At 50.1% G+C, this 26,451-nt stretch overlaps 1 long non-coding RNA gene across 1 annotated transcript in view; it reads left to right on the top strand.

Annotated features, from left to right (window-relative positions):
• The first annotated feature begins 268 nt into the window (after positions 1–268).
• The window catches only part of LOC139594826 (uncharacterized), a 32,614-nt gene continuing 6,431 nt past the window's right edge, over positions 269–26,451 (top strand). The window contains exons 1-3 of the long non-coding RNA XR_011680757.1: positions 269–1,098; positions 3,521–3,638; positions 21,733–21,889. This is a non-coding gene — a long non-coding RNA (uncharacterized lncRNA). The remainder of the gene's footprint in view (positions 1,099–3,520; positions 3,639–21,732; positions 21,890–26,451) is intronic.

Genomic DNA, 26,451 nt, shown 5'->3' with positions numbered 1-26,451 from the left:
GGAAGGAGGAAGGGCTGGGACCAGAGCTCTTCCTGTTGCTCACAGCAGCCTGTGGTTAATGGTGAGAGGATTCACGTGGGAATTGGGGCACTTGCAGCACTCAAGGGAATTTTTTAGTGTTTTTCCAGTGAAATGCTGTGCCTGACAGATGGACAGGGATCTGTCCTGAGTGCAGCTGGGCACAGCCCTGCACAGCAGGATCGATGTGAGGTGCTGCCAGCAGGGACTTGGCTCTTTGTGTCAGCAAAGGCAAAGTTGGATTCTGCCTGTTGTGTCCCCAAGTTGCCTTCAAATGCCTTGTGCTCACCCTTGTGAGCAAAGGTAAATCTTAAAAATTGCTATAAAGAGGAAGGAAAATATCTCTCCTTTGGGCAAAGCCCTGTAGACAGAGCTGCTCTAGATGTCCTACGAGTGATTTACCTTTTAATCTCCATCTCTTTGATTTTGTTTTGTGTTCTTTCTGTCACCTGCTCCTTTAGATTGTCCTCTGTGGGAACCACAGCTCCTCTTTGCACTCTGGAGCCCCTTCCCTGTGGATTGCCCTTTCCATGGGAAGGTTAATAACCAGTTTATCAGAAAATACTCTTGCCTCTTATGGAAAATCAGAGGGGAGGTGCTGCTTTTTGGTCTATAGGAGCTGGGATGGGTTGTGTTTGATCAGAAATCCTTTGGCTGCATCTCCCTGGGTAGCCAGGCACATTCCTTGCCCCTTTCCATACTTTTCCTGCAAGGCAGGTTGGCTCCAAGCTGTTTGAAATGGCTTTGCCATTTCAGGATGGGATGAGGTGTTCAAAGTGGTGATTTTTCCTTTTTTTTTCTTTTTTTTTTTTTTTTTTCCCAGTTCAAAGCCAGGGCAGGGACTGCTGCAGCCGTGAGGGGGGAGTTGGTGGAGTCCCAGGTGTCAGGAAAATCAGTTTATGTCTCCAGGCTGCCTGAAGGTCCCTGTGTGCCTGAGGTCCCAGACTCACAGGAAGCTCCTTAGCTGTCCCCAAGACTGTTGGTTCTCCACCCTTCAAACCCAGGCAGTCCAGAGCCTGGATCACATTCCAAACCAGCCCCTGGGATGTCCCAGGGCCTGCTGGGCACCCTGAGATGCAGGTGAGGATGGGAACCTGCTCTGCTGAAGGCACAGTGATGAGCCTGGCACCATGGTCCTGCAGCTGTCAGCATGATGAATGAGTGTTGTGTTTTATTTCCTGCTTTATCAAATACTAATTATGTAGATGATAATTCTCAGCATCACGGTTCCTTTTGGCTCATTTGTTTTTCACCCTCCAGAGCAAGAATAGGGGGTTTTTCCATCTCCCCCCCCCTTCTCATTCTTGAAATTCTGCTTTAATTGCTTCTCTTTGGCTTTTGCTTAAGGTTTGCTGCTCCGAACAGGTCAATGTATTGATCCTGCACTTTGATAAGGTCAGCAGAGATCAGCTGTGACATTTCCAGGAGATTTGCTCCTCCCCTAATGGGCTTAGTCATCAAAGAGTTTTCCAGGGGACAGGGCAGGGGAGAGATTGGATTTCAGCTCTTACATATGTTTATTTGGGCATGTTCTGAGTAGTGGGATCACTTGACAGACTAAAGGATGTGCTGTGCAGGTTATGAACTCTGCCTCTGGTACCCACCATCGTCACTAAATGTCACAGAAACTCTGTGTGACTGGGAGAGGTGGCACCACCAAAGGGCACAGAGCAAGGGGACCCCCACAAACCCTGGCTGTGGCAGCTCCAGCCAAGCCCTTCTATGACCATTCAGAGGAAGGTGAGGAGATAACAAAAAGAACAAGCAAGCAACATCTGCTGGGCCAGATGAGCCTGGGGGAGGAAAATAAATCAACAAATTCCTTCCTGAGCTCTTGGGGAGTGAGGCTGGACTGCAGCTTCATGGGGAGTGCAAGGCTGAGCAGCAGATTACCCAGAATTTCCTGTTCTTGTCATGGCTGAGGGGACAAGGAAGGGAGCAGGGGCATGGAGGGATTCCCTGGGCCATCCAGGCCCACTCCCCCTGCTCCTGTCTCCCAGGAGCTGGGTGACAGCCTGCCTGTAAGGGAGTTATCTACCCCAGCAGTGTCCAAGGAGGAGGATCCACACCCTCCAGTGTCCCTCCCTGCTGGGAAACCGCACTACATTTTGGGATTTATCTGACCTGAGCTTCCAGGCATTGAATCTCATCATCTTCTTGTCAAAACCCTGGGAAGTCTCCTGCCAGCCAGGATATTTCCATGTTGATGCCTAGACATTTTGGGATTATTTTAAAGCAACACTTTGGCAAACTGAGGAAGCTGAGCTGAGTTCAGACTTTTTGCAGCTCTCAGCTGTGTGTGTGGAATCCTTTTAAATGCTCTCCAAGGCCTCCCCTCCCTGTGTGGACGCCCCACATCTCCTGGAAAAGCTCTAAAAGCCCAGAGCTGTGCTGTGCTCTGCACAAGGGCTCTCACAGCCTCTAAAATGCTGGAGGGCGTTGTTTTTTGATATAAAGTCATGCAAATGTGGGTGAAATGGGAGAAATTGAGGGTAAGAGAAGAAGAAAATGCAAATGTCCAGTGAAAGCCGGGTTCCTGTCCCTGCTTGGATGAATATTCACTTACTCCAGGGACAGCATCTTTAGTCCTGCTGCAGTTGGTGCTTTCTGAGGTAATCTCTCACATTGGAAGAAGCTGTCATTTGCATTCCTGGTTTCCAGAGGTGTTATCTTGCACTGCCTTGCATCAGACTACATTTTTGCAGGGTGATGCACCTCAGCAGGGAAGAGGGGGCGAGCAGTTTGTGGCCAAGTGACTGTGTCTGGCTGAGCAAAACAAACACCCCCTGTGCTGTCACCCTCTCCAGCCACGTGGGGATGTTCATCCTCCTGAATCCCTGCCTGGCCACACAGATCAAGGGGCCCTCGATTGGGGTAGATCTTGTTGACACTTGATAGGAAAAGGTGAGAAAAGTGTATTTAGTGGGTCTGTAAGGGGCCATGAGTCCTGCCCTTGTAGGTGGGCTCATTTAACCCACACTGTGACCTGCCCTGTTCTCATGGTTACTTACTTGTGACCTCCCCTTCTGCTGTCTATAAACATTCCCAGAGAAGAGAATCACTCCAGCAAATGGTGGATAAAATGCTGAATGATGTGGACAGAGAGCAGAGGACTGGAATTGATCTAAACTGCCTGCATGTCCCTCCAGATTCTGGAGCAAAAGCCTTTTTCTGGGTATTTTCAGGTGGTGAAGTGAGGCCATAAAGATTTCAGGGTGTCCCAGGCAATGACAGGGTGATTCAATCAAGCTCTCTTATCAGATTCTCTCTGTCCTGCTTGTCTTCCCCTTTCCCTTGTCCATCTCTTCTCTGTGGAGAATGCTGGATTGGCATTGCTCAGATGGGCAGCTCAGCCTTTAGCAGAGTAAGCAGATGCAGAACTATGAGGTAACTAAAAGATTCAGCTGTTTAATGAAGCCTGTGGCCCCCAGATCCTTCCCTGTGCAGCCCTGCACAGCCCAGGACAGTTACCATATGTTTATTTCCTATCCTCTGCACTCAGGATTCTTCTCCCTGGAGGATTTCCAAGGTGTCAGCCTCTGAAATGCTCCTGGCTCTGCTCTTGGAAGCACAAGGGAGACAGACAAGTGCCAATCCAGGCCCACAGAGGGAGGCTGAGGGTAAGTCACTCATTACAGTCACTTCAACTGGGTTTTTCCCACCTGGGCCTGAATTACCTCAAGGAATAGAAGAGTTTTTGCTGTTCTGGCTGTGGTCCCATCCCTCTCCCTGCAAATCCTGAGTAACCCAGCAGAGGTGGAGCAGAATGGAGCAGATTCCTTGCAATCAGGGATGTCACCACAGCCTGCAGATGGTTTGGGTCCTGTGCCACACTCAGGTTAATATTTTCAAACACTGTTTTCAGGAAAGAGGCAATGCCTTCAGTCATACTTAAGTAAGTTCAAAGACTGGGGATGAATTCCTTAGGCCGTGGAGTGGATGGAGAAGGACAGTGGGGTCCTCAGAAGTGGATTTGAGATGTAGGGTTATTCCTGTTTCTGTCCTGGGGTGTTGTGAGAGTTAGGGCAGCCACAGGGCTCCCAGCACTCAGATGTTCAGTCACCTTGGTGTCACCCTCTGTGTGGGCTGTGAGGTCCCCTTGAGGACCTTCCCTGTGCCCCTGGATGCTGTGGCATGGCATGAGCTGATTGGAGGTGGGCTTGCAGAGAGCAAAGTGCAGGATGGGCTTTGGAAAGCCTTGGAAAGCAGTTCAGGTGGGCTTTGGAAAGCCTTGGAAAGCAATTCAGGATGGGCTTTGGAAACCTTTGGGACACTGGTGTGGGGCTGGGTGTCAGTAGGGCTGCTTGCATCCCCCTGCCAAAAAACATCTGCAGGCAGCTGGGATCTGCTTCTTTTCCCATTCTTTTCTCCCACCCTGCTGCTCCTGTTCAGCTCCTGCACTGCACAAACCCCCTCTGGGTTTGTGTCCTTCAAACCCTTCCCGTTAAACACTTAGTCATCACTTAGCTAAACTACTATATACAAATATAGCTCTTTTGATCTTCCTACGTAAATCAATACCTGCTGTCCTTTCATCTTCATAGGGCCTTTCTCTGAGCTCTCTCCAATTTACTCTCTTTAAAATGGAGTCATCTCTCCAGCCTGATTCTCCCCAATTTTCACGTTTCCTGAAGCCCCCACACCTGCAGGAAATCCTGGTGGCTCTCTGCCACCTCCACTGCCTGCAAGTGGTAAAAGTGCTTTGTACAGAGCATCTCTCGCCCCCTTGGATTGCTGTGGATCCTCCTCAGCTTGCTCTGGAAGTGAAGAAGCCCAAGGAACTGGGAAAAGCACAGTCTCAACTCTCTGTGCCATTCTGGGCTGAAGGAAAGTTGTCCCCCTTGGGTTATGGACAGGAATTCCTGCAGTCATTGGTGGCTGCAGAGATGAGACCAACGTTGTCTGTAACAATACAGAAAATGCCCAGGGAAGCTGTGGCTGCCCCACTTCCCCCTGGAAGTGTCCAAGGCCAGCTTGGACAGCACTTGGAGCCACCTGGGACAGTGGAAGGTGTCCCTGCCCATGGCAGGGGGTGGGACTGGATGGGCTTTAAGGTCCCTTCCAGCCCAAACCATCCTGGGATTCTGTGAACAATGGGATGTAGGCACAAAGAAGCCCAGGATGAAGGAAGGGAAATGAGCTGCAAGCAGCAGCTATTTATCCCTTCAGAGTAGGGGATGTGGGCATCCCTTCCCTGCCTGGAGCCAGCCCTGCCTGGCTGCCCCTGGGCTCTGGTGGAAGGCTTCAGCCAGGCTTCACAGGAATCCAGACCTGGGACACGGATCCAAGGCACACGTGGGGCACTGGCATTGTCATTCCTGTGGCAGGGATGGATTGGCTCCCTCAGCTGCCTGGCTGGAGCTGTGGGAGCAGCAGGAGTGTCCTGCTGAGGTGGGAAGGGAGGTGATCCTGGGCCGTGATTTAGTGCAGGTGTCACAGCCTGAGCCCGGCTCACACTTCATCCCAAGTGCTTGGGCTGTTGGTTATGTTACAGTTGGTAAATAAAACTGTCAGGGAAATGGGCTGGAGCATGTGATCGTGGCTTTAGGGCAAGAATTAAGTCTCTCTGTAGGATTTGAAGAGGTCATTGTGCAATTCCTTCCCCTCTCCTTACTTCCAGATAGGCTGGGACCATTCCACCTCTGGACTGGGAACGCTGGGAAAGTCATTAAAGTCATTACAGTAAAAAGCCTTCTCCCTCCCCCCTTCAAATGAAAGGTTTATAATAGCAATAAACCCTTGATTTTAGCATCTCGTTGTGGGTCAAATAAAAGCTGGTCAGGAGCAGGAGACAGAATCTCATGCCTCTGCTCGTCCCCTCTGGATAAATGTAGTATTGCTGCCATGGGCCATATAGCTTAATTAGCCACTTTTCTCTGCTGTTCCTCAGGAAAAATACTTTGCAAAGCCTAGGCAGGCTGTCCGTGTCATATTTCCCATGTTCCTAGAGGTGTTAATGAATTCATTAATCACTTAATGGCAAGGAGGGTCTTTAGGGACCAGCATTGCAATTTACTGCTCCCAGGAGGAAGAGGCTCTGTCACTGATCTAAAGTTTCAGCTCCACTAATTTGTGCCAGCAGAGCCACCGAGCTCCTTTCTGCAGTCCTTGGAGTCTATATGGATCTCCCAGTGGGGGATGGCAGTGACAGGGGTGGGAATTTGCTGGATGGGATCTTGTGCTGAATGATGTCCTGGCTCTGGAGCATCCAGAGAATGAGCAGGGCAAAGGAAACCTCTCCCCACCCTCGTGCTTGTGTTGTTTGCTTTTTTTTTTCTTTCTTTTCCACTGGGACAGGCTTCCTGAAAAACCACAGGAAAGGCTCCTCTGTGCAATAGGCTTGGAAGTGCATCCTGAGCCTCAGAGGCTTCTGCTGACTTACAGGAAATCCAAACTCTGGCAGCATGGCTGTGTAATGTGGCCTGGGACTGCAGGCTCTGCTGTGAAACGAGTCTGTGAATCTTTTCTAAGTGAAGAGCGTCAGGGGGATGTATTTTGACTGAAGCTGTCAGTTGAGATGTGAATTTGAGTGTTTGCATTTCTGTGCCGCAGAAAATGTTGATTATTTCAGTCTCTCGCCCTTGTTGCAGGAGAGCGGCGGATGCCAAAGTTCCCAACAAAAAGGCTCTTTTGGCTTCCTTCTGATCACACAGCAGAGCAGGGAGGGGAGGAGGTGAACAGAGCCCTCCTCTCTGCTAATTCCCTTCCACCAGCCTGTCATCACTTTGCAATTGCACCTTTTGGAAGGATTTTTTTCTCCCCGCTTTTCTGTTCTCCCGTTTAACTTCTGCTCTGATTTCTCTTTCCATCTTTCCTCTCAGTCTGTTGCCTTCCCAGACTGGGGGCCAAGGGGAGCAGTGGAAGTGTGTAAGACAAGGGGTAGCAGGGCCATGCATGGGGCTGTCCATGTGCAGGCATTTTCTCCCCATCCCTGATTCCTCCTGGGATTCATTCCCTGCAGTGGGGCTCTTTGTTCAATAGCTGTTGTGAGGGTGTGGGAGATGAAAGGCGGGACAGAAGCCACGTGTTGGCCTGGGAGAGGAGAAAGGAGGGAGAGAAAGCAGGAATACAAACCCACTTCATCAGAGCAAACACAAAGGGAGGCAATTTCAATAAATGCCAGATGGTCCAAGTGAACCAGAGCCATGGAGAGCCCTCCATGTCCAACTGTTTGCTTTGGCAGGGAGCCTTCAGCTTTCAAATGAGAGCCTCCCAGGCACCCTCTTCGTTTCCTTGGCTTTCCTCAACCCCTTTGCTCATCCTCTGGACCCCTCCTCCTCCTGCCTTTGATGTCTTTCCTGGCCTCCCATCTCCTGCTGCTGCCCATGGCTCAGGTTGCCCCTCAGATGCTGATGTGTGGAAGAGTGAAGGTGTTCCCTGTGTGCCTGGGGATCCAGCCTCATTCCAGCACCACCAGCTGTCCCTGTCCAACAGCAGGCCTCTGGAATGTGGGAGCTGGACACACGGCCAGGCAGAGAGCGTGCATCCTGCTGGGATAGTGGGAGGGCACCTGCACACGGTGGAGGGAAGACCTCTCCCTACACAATCCTTGGGGTGCCCGCGTTCTGGGGTTGAATGAAGGAACGCTGGTGATCTTGGGGGTCTTTTCCAACCGTAATGATTCCATGAGCATGAACTTCTTCCTTCTCTCTTCAGCAGCCTGGGCTGGCCTGTGTTTTGTTTTGTCCAGAATTCCTGCAGGATCCTTGCAAACAGAGCGGGGAGGGACTCGGGGTGGTTCAACTTGAACATCACCACCTGAGATGTTGCTCCAGACCCTGCAACATCCCAGGAGGGCCCTGGAACACCACAGGAGGAGAGATCCAGCCACCAAGGGGCTCTTTTGTTCTTGCTCTACATTCAAAACATTTGTTATTCCAAATTGCCTTCTGCACATTCTATGACAATTGTGAGTGGTGTTTGCTGTGTCATCTCCACAGCTCCTAACAAGAATGCCATCATTATTCCAGTCATCAGCAGAATGTCCCAAAAGGGGCTGCTTTTGTGCTCTCCAAACTCTCATGCTCCATCTTTCCTACAGGGGATATTGTTGGGTTGAACCTGAGGAGAGAAGGGGGAGTGGAGATACCAGGGAGAGGAATTGGTTGGAGGGATGCTGGTGCCAGGATCAGAGCACTGTGCTCAGGGATGCTGCTCGTGGAGTATCAGCAGAAATTAGAGGAAAAACACCATTTCCCCATGAGTTTGGGGTGTCTTAGCTCTGCTCCTGGCAGCACAGTCTGAGACCTCTCCCTTCAATCCATCTCCTTGGACCTGAGGAGCTGCTTTTGCCTGATGATGGGGATCCATGGATGAGGAGGAAAGGCTGGAATTCAGCAGGGAGTGCAGGGATGAGCAGCCCTAGTGGGAACCAGGTGTCAGAAATTCTGGATCCACTGGGTTTCTCCCACTCCATGCATGATGGTGCCCACCTCAGCAGCAGCTGGAAGCCTCAGCAGAAATTCTGGAGCCACCAGGTCTCCCTTGATAAACAAAAGACGGATAAGTAAGTTATGTCTTTCTGTAAAAATATTTTTAATGTGCCTTCCCCCCCAACATCTGGAAACACTGAAAATTTTGAAATTTGTTCAGATTTCCCTTATTTCATGGGTGGGATGTAGGAGGGGAATTGTACTCCCTCAAAAATCCTGCTTTACCTCAATGCCCTATGTTCAGCTTTCCTAAGGAAAATGTTGAACTTTGTATTTCAAATCCCACATCCATTTCTCTGGAAATTTCACCAAAATCTTGACAGACTTTATTAAGACAGAATTTTACTTAAGCTCAGTACTAGGTTTCATTCAAACCCAAATGATTGTTTTCCTCTTTTTAAGAAAGAGGAAATAAGAGAAAAGTATTTCTGTATTTTCTTTTTTCCTCCTGTTTTTGGAAACGTTGGGGAATCAGAACTCTCTAGCTCCCTAGGAGATTCCAGAGGGAAGGACTTACTGTCTTGGAATATAAAAGAATGTACACATACCAGAAAAAAAAATGTTTGAGTTTTTTTCCCAAAATATTGGGGTTTTGAAGCACAGTGCAAAAATTGTCCCATTCTCCCAAGGTCTGGCTTCTCAGTGTTTAAAACCAAGTTACAGCTTTGCAGAACAACCACGTTCTTGGTACTTTTAACTACAGATTCACATTGATCGTCCTTGTTTTTTATAGGAAGCTGGGGAAAATTTATTTATGGGCATATTTTCCTCCTTTCTAAATGCAAATTATTAATTCAAGTGAAGAAGTGTAATTGTTTCCTGATATTAGATATTTTTAGGTGTGCTCACATCTGAATGCTAGCAAGGAGGCCTTTTTCCATTACCCTTTGGAAAGAAAAACAAATTTCAATGGGATTGTATTTGTTGAATACTGATTAAAGGAACTGAACAGAATTTCAAGTTTCCATGGGAAATAAGGTATCAAATGTGACTTGGTGAGTGAAACTATTGCCTGAGTCTTAGAAGTTTATCATCAGATTAAATCATAGCCATGATAAAAGACAACTTGTAATGCAGATGATGGAATAATGTTCTTTATCAGGAAAAAGGAATTTCTTGTTTTCTCCCAAACTTGGAATACAGCAGGAGTAGTAACAGACACACAGAATGAATGGCCCAAATCAGCTACAAAAAAAAGTCATCTGTGTATATCCAATTACCCCAAAATGTGAGATTTAAATTATTAAGGGTTGTCCTTCAATTTTGAGCAGAAAAGAAAAAGTGATTTCTGTGGAAGTCCCATTGTCCCTGGAGCTGGTGCTACAGACACAAAATCAGGTTAATTTGGGTGATCCCACAGGCCAGATCCACAAATTCTTGGTCCAGCCCTTCAAGTTGTTCAGGTTTGTGACGTTGATTTTGGGATCTGTGGTTGCCACCCAGCAGACTTATCCTGCCCTGGGCCACCTTCCCTTGTGTGTGACCAAACCTGGGTTCTGGCACCTCCCAGCTGGATTTGGGCTCTCTGGGTGCCATTAACTCCCACAGCCCAATTCCACAGCCACCACAGCCATCAGTGATCTCCTGGTGGCTGAAACTCTCAGTCAGGGTGGTGACAATGATGGGAGTGGGGAAAAGAGGGAAGCTGTGAGTAATATCTGCAGTGGATCCATAGGAAGGGTTGGTTGGGGGGAATGCAGCAAACTGCAGTGCTCTGGTGATGCACTTCAGCCCCCAGAAAGCTCAAATTGATCATTGGTGCAAGGAGTCCAGCTCCTGAATTGAATAAATCCTACTATAGATTATCATATTTATCTTGGACTGGGGTGGGGTGAACTTGTGTCCCTGGCTGGACAACAGGCTGCTCCCAAGGCCACTAGCACTGCCCTCCTGAGAGAAAACACAGTGAAAGGCTCGTGGGTTGAGATAAGAACAAGGAGAGATCACTCACCAGCTGCCATCATGGGCAAACCAGACTCGAGCTGGGGACATTAATTGAATTTATTGCCCTTCAAATCAACCCCCAGTGCTCAAAAGGAGACAAGACTACTGGGGAATTTTGTCTGTGTGTAGAGACCCTCCACTGCTCTCCTGAATGGTCCCTGGCAGGAAAACCTGGGCAGACCCTCTGAAGGTGGTTGGACTTGGTGACTTCAGTGTCCTGTGCCCACCCAGGACAGAGACACTGCTAAGGAATGATGCTGAGCTCAACAAGACAGAGATGGGACAAGGAGAGGGATTGAGACTGGGCCTGGGAGCTGCTGCTGCTCTTGTTTATGCTGAGTCTCTCCGTGGGGGTTGTTCTCCAGTTTGTCTCAGCACGATGAGAGGCCTTTAAGTGAGAAGCTGTGGTTTACAGAGTCAACAGATTTAAGCAGGCTACGAATATTAATTATTAATTACTGTTGGAGAGTGCTATCCATTAGATTGGTGAAGTAGTTAACAGCTCTGCCTCGTGCTCCCTGCAGACACGCTCTCGCTGTCAGATTTCTCCCCCCGACCAAGACCCCAGAGCTAGAATTAGGCCAGAAACTATTTTCCAGTCGAGTGGCTTTTAATGGGCTCTCCAGACGTGTTCTCTGCATCCTGTGAGTGACTGGGATCCGTGGAGAGCACAGTCACTGGGATTGATTCATTCTTTAAGCTGTGTTAGGGGTTTAACTAAGTGGGGCTTGGTGCTGCTGGAGGTTGGGGCTGTTCTCCAGGAGCACCCACTAATTACCCACAGCCCAGGGAAAGGGTCTTCTCTGGAGAAGCCCATTTGCAGGACTCCTGAAGGGAGCTGTTTTTCTGATGAGAAGCACGGTGCTGGTCTTTTCTGGGTCATCTCTTGTAGAAAAAGTGTCTTTTCAGGGGCTCAGAATGTTCCTGGGACCCCTCAGCTGTGGCAGAATGAACCAAGTAGTGTGTGGTGATGACCATGAAGGTTTGGAGATGGTGCCACATCCCAGCTCTCTGCAGATGCTCAGATGATGTTTGAATGTCTCCTACAGCTTTTAAAGTCATTGAGGTACTGGTTTATTGCTTCCTTCCTGGGATGTGACACAGCAGCACATCCTCCCTTGGGGACACCTTCTTGTCATCTGAAGCTTCCTTCATGTGAAGGGAACTTGCCATGGGAGAGGAGTGCCACGAGGGAAGGACTTTGGGATGACATTGGGAAGTCTTCTGGTGGCTTTAAGTGTATGGCTGAGGCTGGGCTGGTGCTGTCTTAGAGGAAGAGTGGATAAGACACTCCAAAATTACAAATAAGCCCACAGAAAGCTTTGAGTCTTCTCTGGCAGCCTCACCACATTCTACAGAGCTGTGTGAGGAGCTTGGACCTGCTTCCCAATTCTCCCTCCCTTCCTTCCTTCCTTCCTTTCCCCATGATTCAGGCCACAGGGCTGGGGCTGAGCTCTGCATGTGGGAGCCAACCAAAGGATGAGCCATGAGCTTCCAACTCTTGAACTGCTTGGCTTCCTCCACCTCCAGGGACAGAAATTTGGGATAAAACACAATTCTTATGGGAATCACCCAGGCAGCAACAAAAAGGGCAGAGCAGAGGAGGCTCCCCCTGCCAGAGACAGGAATATTGTGATCCGTGAGGAGCTGATTTGTTTCCAAACACCTTGCACGCTTTGTTCGTGCTCTGTATTAAATAGCCGGCAGAATTTAATTCCTCTGGGAAAAAACCCCAAACAAAACAGGCTCCCCTCCCCCCGAGCGCAGCCGTGCTGTAATTGGGCTGTGACAAACGTCTCCCGAGCTGGCAAAGGGGGATGCTTGGAATTCTGACGTTCCCTCTGTCTCGGCAGACAGTTTGGCAGGGAGAGTCACAGCTGGGTGATTCCAGCTCCCCCAAGCCGGGGCTTTTTGAGGGAAAACGCTGACAGATCCGCAGGAACAGCGAGCAGGACTCTCATAATTTATTTTTAATGCCGCGCTGTCTTTAACCGTGCAATTTCCTCCAGGGTGTTTGCTTTGAGATTGCGGGATAATTACATCGCAGAAACCAGGCTAATTACAGTTAACAGCCTGAAAAAAGTGAGGGCCCCCATTTCCCACCCCCTCCCAGCTTTTCCCACCATCGCTCCCCACCACCGCCGGGAATGATACTCCGCTTTGAGCATCACCGGGAGGGATGCTCGCTTCCCGTGCCGGCCCCATGGATCGGGGCTGGGTGGGACCGTGCAGCCCCTGCCAGGACCGCGATGGAGAGCCCGAATAGCGGGGAGGTCAGCCGGGCTGCGGGAGGGACCAGGAGGAGGCGCAGGGGAAGGTTGGTCCGTGGTCAGTGTGTCAGTGCCCTCTGTTGGGACCAGCCCGCTCAGCAAAGTGCTCTGCTGGGAAGGATGCGAGTGGAAGAAATGCTGGATTTTCCAAGCCTCAGTAAACTGGACCTAAATGCAGCACTGTGCAGTGCAGGCAGTTGTCACCTGTGTGTTTTCTGCCTCCATCCATCCATCCATCCATCCATCCATCCATCCATCCATCCATCCATCCATCCATCCATCCATCCATCCATCCCCTAAATGCTGCACTGTGCAGTGCAGGCAGTTGTCACCTGTGTGTTTTCTGCCTCCATTCATCCAGCAGTGTGCAATGGGTGCAGCGATCTCCTCGTGTGTTTTCTCCCTCTTATCCATCCCCATTATCACCTTCAATGACTCGATGACAGGCCAGGCATGAAGGGAGTGTTGGCATTCCCTTGGGCTGGGATTGAGGTGAGCATCCTCTGGCCAGGCCTTCCACTGCCTTCCCTTTGAAAGATCCTTCCCCCTGCTGCCTTTTATTCTGCATTTAACACAGGCATTTGAGGCGGGGGGGGGGTGGACATGTAAGTGTGGTGAGCTGTGGCTTTTGCAGGGTAGTTAATGCCTTTATTTTAGCCCAAATGGTGGGTAAAAAAGTGCCTCCAAAAATCTAGCCCAAACCTGACAAATGTGTGGGCTTGGGTTCTGGGGAGACAAGAGCAGGGCCTGCTCTGAGAGGTGTACTTTTTTCTGTCTCTATCAGTGGGCTAATAAAAGCTCCTCATGTTTCCTCCAGGCCTTCCTGCCGTGATTTATGGGTTCAGGCTGGCCCCAGGAGCCCCCTGGGCTGTCAGAGACACAGAGGGGTGGGAGGGATGCTGATTTTAATGGAGGCAGCACAGTCAGAGCTCCCAAGGCAGTAGGGATGTGCTGTCCCCAGCAGCCCAAGGGTGCCTGGCTCTGCTCCAGGTCCTCAGGGTGGTCCTGCAGGGCCTGGCTCTCCTTGCTGAGCTAATCATCCCAGCCCATGCACTGTCAGAAATCACTCTGAGAGTTTAAAAGGCTCATCCTGCCTTGACCATCAGCTTGCTGGATCACACCATGGTGACCAGTTCCATAGGGAATGACAGCAAAGAGCTCTGGAGCAATGCAGGCCCCCCTTGCCACCCTCAGCTGCTCCCATGTTTGCTCCCCGGGTTTTCACACGATCTGGCCCCTAACTCTGGCGGTCTTAAAAAAGAATTCATTTTCTCTTCTGGGATTCCCCATCAGGGATTAATTTAATGGTTTCTTTTTCTTTCCCATTGTTTGTTTTTAATGATTAAGGTGATAGCTATAAATTGTTAACAAGTTCTGGTAGAAATGCGATCCCTGGGAACTTCTTTTGCGCTGAATAAAATAACGGGGAGATTGATTTAGCAAAGCCGGTTGGGTTGCTGTGTCTTCAAAGATTATCTTGGTTCTGCATGAAAGGCCAGATTTCTGAGCAGTATTTCGGCCTAACTAAAGTCAGGTGCTTAAGCACCTTCAAAATAAGAGAAGCCTCTGTCTGTGGGGAGCGATAATATTGTGTGTTAAACCAGCCAGTGTATTAGAACTTCCTTTTTTTGGCTGGGCGATTTTTTCAGGTGAATCCTTTCCTCTGGCAAAGAGCTGAGCTGGCACAGAGGGATTGTTTGATGGAAAAAGCCCTTTCTCTGCTGGGAACAGCCCATTTCCCTGGAGGCCCCTGGGGCTGGCGAGGGTTGATGCTGGTGACATCTCCATGGGGTGCTTGGTCTGAGGGCCGTGGCTTTGCACAGATCAGAACCTGCAGGGTTACCTTGGCTCTTTTGTCTTTGCTTTCCTTGTGCTGAGTGTTTGCTGAGCTCCAAAGCATTTACTCCTGGCAATTATTCTGATGAGACAGGGGGTTATTTGAAAACTGCGAACGGAGGTTTCTGGGGAGATGTCTTCAAAGGCTGATCTCCTTTCAATGGAGGTTGTAATTGTTTAATGATTTTCTATATGGTTTTCTGTGTGGGCTGCTGCAGGACAGGCAGGGCTGGTTTGTCAGCAGAGAACATCTGCTCGTGCTTCACCCTCTCTTCCCCTGGAAGGCTGGTCAGCTGCCTCCTGAGCAATACTGGAGATTTCTGATTTCTATTTCCCTTGGCTTTCCTGCTCTGCCTCAGACCCAAACCTCAAACTTGTCATGTTATTTTTTCCAATTAAATCAGCTGTCTTTCCCACACACCTTGGCTCTGGCATCCTTGGGCTGCATGATGCTGCTTTAACAACCAGAGCTGGGCTGGAGCAGGACCAGCAGGTCCTGCCCTCTTCTACTGCAGCTGATGAAACATCTTGTCCCTCTCCAAAGCTGAAAAACCATTCCTATTGCATTGTCTATCCCCTAATTCCTCGGACAGCCAGAAGCCTTATTCTACTTTCGCACCTAAATTTATTAATGAGTGAGTGGTGACCTTTTGCTGATGTTCTTTCACCTTGAGCGGCACTTTCTCTTCCTTCATGTTAAACCTCCTGGTACATGGAAAGAGAACAATTTTATCACCTCTTCCCCTTCATTTTCTTACACTAACAAGTCAGGTTTTCCCAGCAGCTGCCTCTTGCAAAAGGCCACCTTTACTCTGATGAGCCTTGGAGGCAGCTCCAGGCTGAGCTCACCAGCCCAGACCCCAGTTTTGGGACAAATGCCATGCAGTGTCACCAGACAGGGTACAGCAGCTCTTTGCCCACCCAAGGCAGGTGTTTAATGGGGCTTCTTGCTGCACCACTGTGTTTGAGGAATGGGATTTTAAAAGGCTTGATCCCAGTTGAAATTCCCATTGATTGCTGAGGTGTGTGTCCTGGACTTAATAAATCTTGTGGCTCAGTGCCAGGAGTGGTGAACTCCTCTTGACAGGATAAATCCCGTGCCAAGGGCGTTGATGTGTGTGATGGAGAGCAGAGGGCAGCAGGAGTTCAGAGGAGGTGGTGCAAGTGTGCTACCAGGGATGGGGCCCCTTCTCCTGTTCCGTTTGCTTTTCTCAAGGAATAAAGAGCACACCAAAATTGCTATTTTTTTTTTTTAAGAGATAACAAGGCAAAATTGTCCTCTTAGCTCCTCGGAACAATCCTGAGCAGGCAGAGGGATCTGGGACACAGCTGGCACTGTGGTTGGAGTCAGAGGGGTCTGAGTCCTTTCACAGAGGTGGGAAGGCAGGGAGTGAGTGATCCTGAGCAGCACAGGAGGATTCTGATTTAGGATCACTGCAAGGTGTCCCTGCTCATGCCAGGGGCCTTGGGCTAGATGGCCTTTAAAGGTCACTATAACCCAAACCATTCCACAATTCTGTGCTCCTTCCTTCCAGCCACGACACACGGTGCTGGGAACTGTGCTCGAGTCCTGGGGCTGGCTGGAGATCAACCAGAGATCCTGTCTGCTGGAAACACAATCCTCCTGCTTCCTAATCCGAGCCCCATAACATAAAGCAGATGTAAAGGGCTAGCAGGGATCAGGAAATCTTTTGTGTGTGAGGTGGAGGCAACGCTGCGTGCCCGAGGAACCTGTGAGAAGGGAAATCGGGATATCCCTGGGGCAGGAGAGACCTGGCTCGGCGGGGGAAGGGCCACTACGCCTGCTGTAAAGCCTGACCTGGCTTTCTGGAGCAGTCCTGGGTTACACGGTGTCTGCAGCCCGTCCTAGAGCATGTGCACGGTCGGCGGGATGCTGTGCCTGGCGTTCCCATCCCCAGCTCGGCGCCGTGGAGGTCCCTTCTGCCTGCATCCCTCCCGCGGCGCCGAGCTGCGAGTCGCTAAACAAAGCCAGGGAAAATCAGGCACAAGCTGTGCAATTTGCAGATGATCTGTGTACCTGCTAGCTCCGAACAGATGTTTTCCTTCGCGTGACCATTTGTGAGCTGCTTCGCTGTCACAGGCTGCGGTAGCAGCGGTGCTCGGGAGTGAGTGATATCTTACACCTGCACGGAGCGGCGTTCCTGCCATAAACCTGCTTTGCAATTCCAGAAATCTCCCATTACAGAGTTTTATACCCAGCGCAAACAACGGCGAAATAAGGCTGTTTAGTATTTTTGACAGAGGCTTTAGAAAGAAGCGCTGGAAGATAAGAACTGCGGGAGCTGGATGGGATCTGTGTAACTCGGTCTCCTCTCCGAGGAGCGGGTGCTGCAAAGGGAAGAGCAGCAGAAGGCAAGAACCTGCCTCGTGTTAGAGCTGCTCATCATCTCCTCTAGCTGGAGGTGGCCTGCAATATTAATATCCCTTTCAGCAGAGATGTTGGTATTTAGCTGGCGTAACTCCGGCTATTCTTGTTATCCACGCACATTCCTGCTTCCTCTCTGAAATGTCACGGATTCTTGGCCACCACAACTTCCCGTGGAAGTCAGCTCCAGGCTTTAACTCTGCCTTGAGCAAAGCCCGGGTTTCCTGCTGCAGGGCTGTGCCAGGGGAGTGTCAGCAGCACAGAATCGCTGCCTCAGTCATTGTAGGGGGCACTCTGAGCAGCACAGCTTAACTAGAGCAGGCTTGGCTTGAGCTTGGCTTTTCCGAGAGGGCTCTAAGGATAAAAGGACAGCAATTCCTCATCTCCTAGGCAGGTTGGCAGGTGTATAGGAATGTGATATCCCCCTCTGGGTTGCTCACAAGGGGAAGGAGAGCCTGTCTGGGAGAGGCTGTTGGTTTTTCCTGGCTCCATCCAAGCTCAGCCAGTGGATCTTCAGACAGGTGTTCGGAATAAATGTGCAGCAAAAAGCAAAAGGAGCCAGGAAGAGCCTAGTGCTGAAGAGAGGAATTCTGCAGGGTGTTTTTTCCTGGGATGTGCACTCTCCAGAACAAGCAAAGTCTTTAGAAAGCTCTGGCATAGAGGGATGGGTGCCCCTCTGTGATGGGAGGAGGATTCTGTTCCCAGGACCAGCGCTTGCCTGGCTGCAGTGGGACGCCCTGCTCAGCCCCTGTGGAGACAGACAGCACTAAACCCCGGGGCTGGCTCTGGGAAATCTGTTGCTCTGTGCTTTTTGCACCGAATTCCCAGGTGGGTTTACCTGCAGAGATCAGTGGGAGCCTGGATTCCCTGCGGGCACCGCGGGAACGTCTGTCGGGAACGGCTGCTTGCCATCTGCTGCGGGCTGGGAGTGGGGAGCAGGGCACCCTGGCAGGCTTGGGAGCTGCCTTCAGGCACAGCATCCTCCACGAGCAGCAGGATCAGGCCTCTTGCCTCACCAGAATAGGAAATTTTTTGCTCCAATTGAGAAAAACCTGTGTGCGTGGTCCAGGTTTGTTGCGCTGCCCAACAGTGGGAACTTGGTTTGGTGGGGCAGAGTGGATGTGGGGAGCGGGGGGCATCCTTGTCCTCCCAACTCAAGGTTCCTCTTCCTTCCCAGTGGGAAGAGCTCTGCTTCCACAATAAGCTACTGGAGGTTTAGGGTGGCACCAGCTCTTTGGGGAGAGTGGAGGTGAGAGATGTGGGGTTTGAGGTATCAGTGCTGACTGGGGATGTGTGGGGTGGCAGGAGCTGCAGTTACAGGTGTCTTGCTTGAGGTATCCAGGGATAATAGACTTCCAAAAGACAGGAAAAAACAGCAGAGAGACTGGAAAGGCAAAGAGTGTCCCATGCCACACATTAAAGGCAAACAGGCATTTTCCCATGTGGACCTTCGAAAAGCTGGGATAAAAGAAAAGCCAAAAATGTCATCTGAGATGTAGCTCTAAACGAGGGGATTTTCCCAGTCAGCTCAAATCTCCTGTCCCTCTCACTGGAAGGGGCCCAAGGCACCAAGCACTATTTAACTTGGAAATCTGGGAAAAGTGGGGCCTTGGCCCCGGGGCACTGGCTCTGCCAGGGTGACCCCCCTTTTGCTTGGTGTGCAGAGGGAAATATTTCTTTCTTTCCTTGCCTGGTTGTCAAATTCATGCCCAGCCCACTGACAAATCCATCTCTTCAGAGATCAATTACAGTGTCTGGCTGCCAAGCCTGGAAAACCAATTAACTCCCCAAAATTTTTTTTCCTGTTTTAAAGAAGAAAAAAAGGGAAGGGGGAGAGGGAGAGAGACAGAGAGAAACACATTGAAGCGGGGGCATAAATCACCTGGAAAACATTCCAAACATTAAAATAAACAAGGACGAATTCCAGCTTCATTTGTCTCTTTTGGAGATTCTGTCACTGATTTATTTTGCTGCTCTGTCTGAGCCTCAGTTTGTCTTTGCTCATGTTTGGAGTCAGATGCTGTGTCTGAAGCAGAGCCCTGGGGCTGGATGCTCCTGTGCTGATTCCTGCATGGAGCATCCTCCCTTCTGCAGGGCTGTGATCCCCTAACCTGTGGTTTTAGTGGGTTAAACTCTCTCCATCCTGCAGGACATTTGGGAATGGATTAAAATGGATGCACAGCTCTGCCCGAGCTGGTGGTTTGGGAGAGCAGTGTGACCCACCAGGCTTCCCAAGAGGAAATAACTCTGCTTCCCAATCCCAAACTTCTGGCTTTCCACAGCCTCCCAGAACTGGCTGTTCAGATTGAAGCTGTCTAAACTCACCTCCTTGATTTTTCAGGGGATTTATTTCTTTTGACCAACTCTTCTATGTCCTCAGGCCTCCAAGAGGCTCAGAGGAGAATCCTGTTCCCAAGGCAGTGGAATGGTGTCCATGTGGGAACACACTGGAGTGCCTGGAGCTGAGCAGGGCCCAGGTGTGTCTCAGGCTGGTGGTCTCACAGGGATATTTAAAGAAGGATCAGGAAAGGGAAAGAAGTAAAGATGATTTATTTATGATATTTCTGGTTTTGGGAATTGGCCAGCCAAGGGTCTGGCAAGCCTTCAGTGGTACAGCTGCCTTCCAAATCCAGGGGGTATGGATGGTAGAGGAGTGAGGAGAAGCACTTTTGCCTGAGTAAGAGGATTTTCTGTGTCTAAAATGCCCTTTATTTGGTATTTTTGGGTGGGGATGCAGGCACCTGTCTGTGGTGGTTGGTACCAGTGACGGGTACTGAGCCCCTGTACAGGAGCTGCAGGGGTGATGCAGCATCCCTGAGGGTTCAGTGCCCACCTGGAGTGGCAGCGAGCTGGGGGAACACCCTGGGACATCCCAGGTGTCATTCCTGGTCACCAGGGTTGGAGAACCTCTGTCCCCCTCAGGCAACAGGGGTTTGAACCTGGAACATCTGTGCTGCTGCCTGTCCCCCTCCTGCCAGAAGCTTTAGCTTTCATTCCAGAGTGGAATGAACAATCCTGGGGGTTGGTGTGCAGAGGAATTGCCACCCTTCCTTCAGCTCTACTGGAAACTCTTCAAGAGGCTGTGAACAAACAACCTTCCCTTGGGATAAATCATCTCCAGGTCCCAGTTGAATGGCTGCTCCTTTGAGGTGTCCTTGTCACCCTGTGTGGGTGTGCCTGATCTTCCCTGGGATCCCACAGCCTCCCCAGCCCCTGTGGCTGCTGCAGGCAGTCAGGAGGGCCACGTTACTGCTCCTGATTACTGAGCACTTTGTGAGAAGCTTGGGAAAGCTCTGTGTTCTGCAAACAGCTCAGATCCCACTGCAGCCCATGTGCTGGGGACTGACTCTTCAGCTGCGGGCTGCTGTGGGATCTGTGCTTCCCAGCCTGGCTCTGGAAACAAAATCCTGTCTGCATTGTCAGGAAAACCTGGTGAGAGCACAGAGTTGTCCAACAGCCTCCAGGCAGCCTGGAGCAAAAGCTCTGACAAGTGCAAATCAGAATCCACATGGAGTTTTGTTTTTTCTCTCCAGCCCAACGCTGTTGCAGAATAGAAGGATGGCATCAGAAAAATCTCAAAAAAAAAAAAAAAAATCCCATAAAAACCTCCTGCTGTGTCATCCTGCCCAGACTTTCCAGTGACACAGCCTGGGAGTGGATTCATAGAATCCCAGAATGGTTTGGGTTGAAAGGGACCTTAAAGTCCATCCCATCTCATTCCACCCACCCCTGCCATGGGCAGGGACAACTTCCACTGTCCCAGGGTGCTCCAAGCCCTGTCCAGCCTGGCCTTGGACACTGCCAGGGATCCAGGGGCAGCCACAGCTTCTCTGGGCACCCTGTGCCAGGGCCTGCCCACAGGGAAGGATTTCTTCCCAATATCCAATTTAAACCTAATTCTTCTGGAGATTGGCCTGTCAGACCAGTGTGTAAGACAAAATCTCCACTCCTTTCATTTCCAAAGCTGACAATGAGCTGCAGTGATGGGAACTGGGAGAAATCCATGCCCAACAGGACAGAGCATGCTCTGGCCACTTCTTTTGCCAGAGATATTTCCCCAATAAACCATTGTTTTAGACACAACCCATTATTCAATTTATCAATCCCTAGTTACCCCTCAAATTCCTATATCCCAAATCCATGGGATAGATTGAATAGCTTAATTTGAAATGTGAAAGCAGGTTGGAAATCATTGCTGTGCAAATTGGGTGGAGGGTGGGCTTGTTTTCTCTTCCATGGCTCAACTTGGCTTAAATGAATGAATAAAATCCATTCTGGTAGTTCCCAGTGAGGAATATATTATATATATTATATATATAAAAATATATAATATACTGTAATATTATATATATATATATATATATATATATATATATATATATTCCTCCTTCCCAGTGAGGAATATATTTGGAAAAAGGGGAAAAAATCCCTCCCAACATTTCATTCATCCCAGAGTGAAGCATTTTGATTGGGGAAACCCAGCTAATTTTTTTTTCCTCCTCAAAACAGGTCAACTTTGAGATATAAAACATCACATTGGAACTGAAATTCAAACAGAAATGTTTAGAAAATGTGGGATTATATATCCATATATTTGGGAGTTTAACGAGATTGTGGATGGAAAGAAAGCACCCAGGCTATTTATAATTCAATTAGGCTTAGATTTAGGAGTAGTTCTGGCTCTGTGTAAACTGCATCTCTTTTTCATTTGGAACGATCTCCTTCCTCCATCACAGCCCCCTTTCCTGGGAATATATGGCTGCAGCTGGGAATATATGGCTCTAATAGAGCTGCAGTGACTGGAGCTCTACTGTGCCAGCTAACTGCTGTATTTTTCTTTCCCAAGGCTCTCCGGGCGTGTTCACAAGGGAATATTGACATTTGGGACCAAGGGATGGAAAACTGGGCTGTGAGCTGCTGGAGCTGTTATCAAGGATATTTATCCCAGCAACTTTCCCCTGCAGGACTTCTCAAGGTTGTGCCTCTTTTTCTCCATTCCCCCTGTAAGTGTCCCACACCACATTTCCCATTAATTACTAAAGTAAATCTAAACAAAATGCTCTCCTTCCTGGGATTTTTTGATTCCTTTCAGTGTTCCTTCACCTCCCTCTTTGCACTGCTGTAAAGAAGTGAGTGAGTTCCTACTCTCACTCTGGGGTTTGGTTTCCAAACTGTTTATTGAGTAATAAAAAGAGACAATTACAAGTCTTTGCCCAGGGATAATGTGCTGATAATTTTATGACTGGACAAACGGTTGGAACAGCCCACAAATGGTGGTGAGCAGGAAATCTGGGATCTGCTGCTGACAGAGCCACCCCCGAGGAGATGAAGCCTCACTGCTGGCAATCAAAGCTGCTGCAACAACTGTGAGCCAGTAAAACTGCTGTGGGGAAGGGTGGTGGGATGGGCATTGTTTCCTGCAGAGGAAAAGTGGCAAAGAACTTTTGGGAGGTGTTTGGGAGTTCATCCTGCTGGCAACGAGTGTGAGGGACCACCAGCACTGCTCATGTTCAGGTCCACAGGGCCAACAGCTGGGGCCTGGGGATTCCAGGGAAAGCAAAGATTAAAGGGTGTTAATGCTTTCAAGCAAACAGGGATCATCCCAGAGATAACAAAGGGATTGAGTTTCTCCAGGCACTTGAGCACTGACCCAGCTCTGAAGCTGCTGCTGCAGGGTGGCCCTCGGCTTGCTCCCACCTGTAGGATGACATTCCTCATCCCTGTCACCCCAAACCCTGCGGAGTTATAATTTAATAATTTCATTATTTCTGGTTTTAAGCCTTTATCTGTAACTGGTTTAGTTCCTACCCAGTGGATTTTCCAGTTCCTCTGTGATTCCATGGGTACAACAGGAAATAATTCCAGATTTAAACCATGCCCCTGACCACTGAACATGGCAAACTGCTGCCATGGAAATGCTTCCAATTGTCACAAATCCAGGAGTCAGCTGCTCACCTGTCAGACACCATTTCAGGGTGGTGTTCCCACTGGCCCTCTCCAGGAGGAATTCCTGCTCCTTCTGAGGAGCAGAGCATCATCTCAGCACTATCTTCTCTCCACTGGAGCTCAGGGGGTTGGCCCTGGAGAGGCCTCACTCTGCCCATCTCCCATGAGGAGGGATGAGCTGCTCCTCTCCCAAACCCACAGCAGATCCTCAGAGTGGGCAGGAAGCCATGGACCTGGGAGTAGCTGTTTGCAGCTGCCAGGACCTCCCATTTGTGTGGTAGTGATGCAGATAGAATCTCATAAACCGGTTTCCACCCTGCTTTACTGCAGATTTAATGATCAGAGGAAGAACTCGACTGTTTATTAAAACATTAGACAGTAAAGTTTAACAGTAGACAATAAAAGGTTTTGTTTTTCCATCCTTCTGATTGTTAAAGCAGTACCACGTTGGGCTGGAGAGGGAGCTGCTGCCAGTGCCTGCATCCAGAGTGGGCTGTGATGTGACTGGGCAGGAGGAAGAAGTTGGCACTGCCCCTTCCATGCGTGGCAAATCCAATGTCTGAGGAAGGGCAGGGCCTCTTCCCTGGGCAGGCAGTGTCCCCAGGCTGGCTGGAGTGTGACAGGGGCTGGGGCAGCACAGCTCTGCCATTATCCATCAGCAGGATTTACTCTGGGTCTTGCCAGAGGTGCTGCTTCCTCACCCCCTCCCTCCCTGGCAGAGGCAGCCCTGCTCAGAGACCCTGGTGGGAGCCAAGGTCTCCAGCCTGGAGATGGGGATGGAGAATGGACAGTCCCTGCCCCCTCTTCTGTCCCTGCAGCTGGGTGTGAAAACGCCTTCAGGCATCCCTGGGTGTCACTGGCTCCTTGTTGTGAGCTGTGGAAATGGCTCCAGAGGCCTGAAGGGAGGGGTTTGCAATTTCTGTGGAGTTTTCTCCTGGTATCCCCTTTTCATGCTGGTTCCTGTGCTGAGCTGGCTGGTCTGGCTTCTCCTGGGGGCAGAGGAGAACACCAGGACTTGCTAGGATTGCTCATCCTGCCTAAGGAATGTGCAGTCAGCCTCCAGAGGGCCTGACACCTCTGCTCATTTTCCAGCGGGGCTCCAGATGAATTCTCTTGGACATAGACAGGAAAATCTTACCTCAAACCCTAAAACACTCAGTGTGTCCTTCATCTTCCAGCTCCTTTGGCTCCCTGCAAGAGAGCCCTGGGGGCTGAGCAGCCCTGCTGAGGGAATGTGAGATTCCTCATGGAGTTCCTGGAGTCCTGGGCAGCCCCAAAGCAAGGTGCCCTCCAGCTCAGCCTCAGTGCTGGCACAGGATCCCATCCAGGGAGAGTCTGTGGATCTCATTGGAGGGTCAGGGATGTAGGGCAGCTGTAGGAGAAGCTTCTCCCTCCTTCTTGTGCTGTGGTGGGGTGTGAAATCCAAGTCTTGCTTCCCTTGGGAGCTTTAGCCAATGGACCAGACCCCAAGGCAAGGCAGGACTCTGTGTGTTTGCTGGGCTTGGAGGGGAAAGAGGGATGGGAAACAGCTGAGAACACATCAAGGTGAGAAGGAGAGGGTTGATACCAGGATTTGTACCAGCTCAGAACACTTTGGGCACTGAGCTCTTCTCTGAGCCTCCAAAAAGTCTTTCAGAGTTGCAGGAGTGGAGGTGAAGCTGTGAACCAACCAGACTCCAGTGGAGTCTGAGAAGCAGCAATCCCTCTGAACAGGAGGCAGGAATTACAGACAAAGCCCTCCAGGGATGTGTGCCAGGGCTTTTGCTGCCTTCTGCACAAAAAATGGGGGAAGGGGAGCAGGCAGGAAAGTGAAATTTGTTATGACATGGCGCTGCTCAGGACAGGGCCTGCAAAAGGTGACTGCAAAGAGGCTTTGCAGCATAATGAGATGATGTAGAACCATGGAATATCCTGAGCTGGAAGGGACCCACAGGGACCATGGAGTCCAACTGATTAATTGTTGGCAACAGCACATGGGGAAAACCAACAGGAGCTGCAGCTGTGAGGTCCCAATGAGCTGTCAGCCCTCTGGGAGGAGACTGGAGAGGCATCCAGGACCCTCCTGAGGATGCCAGCAGGAATTTCCACAAAGGCATGGGCAGCATGAGGAGTTACAGGGGGGAATTGGAGCAGCAAGCAGAGCCTGTCACCATCCCCCTGGATCCATCCTGGAGCATCCCTGGGTGCTGTGAGGAGTCCTGGTGATTCCTTATCTAGGCTGACCTAGAGCAGAGGCTGGACAGAGTTAAAGAATAAAGCAGGGATTTATTAGAAGGCATCAATGGATCCACCTTGGGCAGCACAAGAGCCCAGCCAGGGCTGCACCCAAGATGAACCAAAATGGTCACAAGATGCATAATCAGTCATGGGGTCTCTAACTTTTATTAAGTTCTGGCCCATTTGCATATTGGAGTTCATTGTCCAATTACAACTTATAGTTATGCAGTCCCATCCTTCTTCAGTCCATGTTGTTTATGCTCTTGGGTCTGAAATTTGGGTGGTTGTCTTTGGTTCCCAGGTAGAGAAGGAATTGTTTTGTCTCCCTACTGTGTGCAAGAGCTCCCCATCCCCTAATATGAAGCTCAGAACTACACACTAAAGAGGTACAGAATCTGAAAAAGTTAAAAGCTAAAACCTGAGGCATCACTGGTGTCCCTGTCTCAGGCCCAGGAATGGTGTGAGAGGAAAGCACAGATACCTGTGGTAGTAGCAGGACCTCAGGGGACAGGAGACCTTGATCTGAGAGGCTGAAGGAACAAAAATCAGGAATAAAGTGCCCTGGAGGAGGCAGATGTGGAGCTGGATGGGCCCCTGCTAGGGCCAGGGCTGATGCTGGATAGAGACCCCAAACTTGGCTCCTACATTTGGCACTTTGGACTTGTGGCAGCACCCAAAATGTAGAGCAATGAGGGGACATCAGGGCACTCCTGATCAGAGCCACTGTAGGACAGCAAGCCCCACGCTGCTCCCTGTCCTTGTCCTGGCCATTCCCAGCCAGCCCCTCCTGCTGGGGCATAGCAGCAATGTGCCACTGGACACCACACTGTCACCTGGGCTGCACCAGAGCACAAACTTCAGCCCTAGGAGAGGGACTCAAATGGACTCAGCCTCCTCCCTCAGCCCTGGAAAACCTTCAGGATTAAATTCTGACCCCAGTGAAAACAGCTGAGCATTTTCTGGTTGAGTCCAGCTGGCTGGAATTTAATTCCCAGGTTTAAAGCCTCTTTAAAATCAGCTGTGATATATAACCAGTCTTCTCAGCCTCTAAATACCTCAACAAGATTGGCAGCACTCCAGCAGGGCCATGGGCAGGATAACCTACAAATCCATAGGTCAGGAGAGAAACTGGGGAGCCAGGCTGGGGCAGGGCAGAGCCACAGAGCTGGAATTGCCTCTGCTGGTGGCTGTGGCATGCAGGAAAAGCTGGGAAGCAGGTGAAACCCTTCTCTTTTGAACCCTGGAATTGCTGTTGTGATATTCCTGTTTGTGCTCAGCCTTTTGGAGGATGTTTTGCACATATATTTATGTACATACACACACACACACACCTCCCCGTGGGTGCACACACCACAGTGCATCTCAGTCTGCAACCTTCCATAAACTGCAAAAAAAAAAAACC

The sequence above is a fragment of the Agelaius tricolor genome, unplaced genomic scaffold, assembly GCF_023055355.1.
Source record: "Agelaius tricolor isolate 1412-34295 unplaced genomic scaffold, bAgeTri1.0.p SCAF_12, whole genome shotgun sequence".
NCBI classification, from domain to species: Eukaryota; Metazoa; Chordata; class Aves; order Passeriformes; family Icteridae; genus Agelaius; species Agelaius tricolor.
The sequence above is the reverse complement of the archived record's forward strand: the minus strand, read 5'-3'. Positions and strand labels throughout refer to the sequence as shown.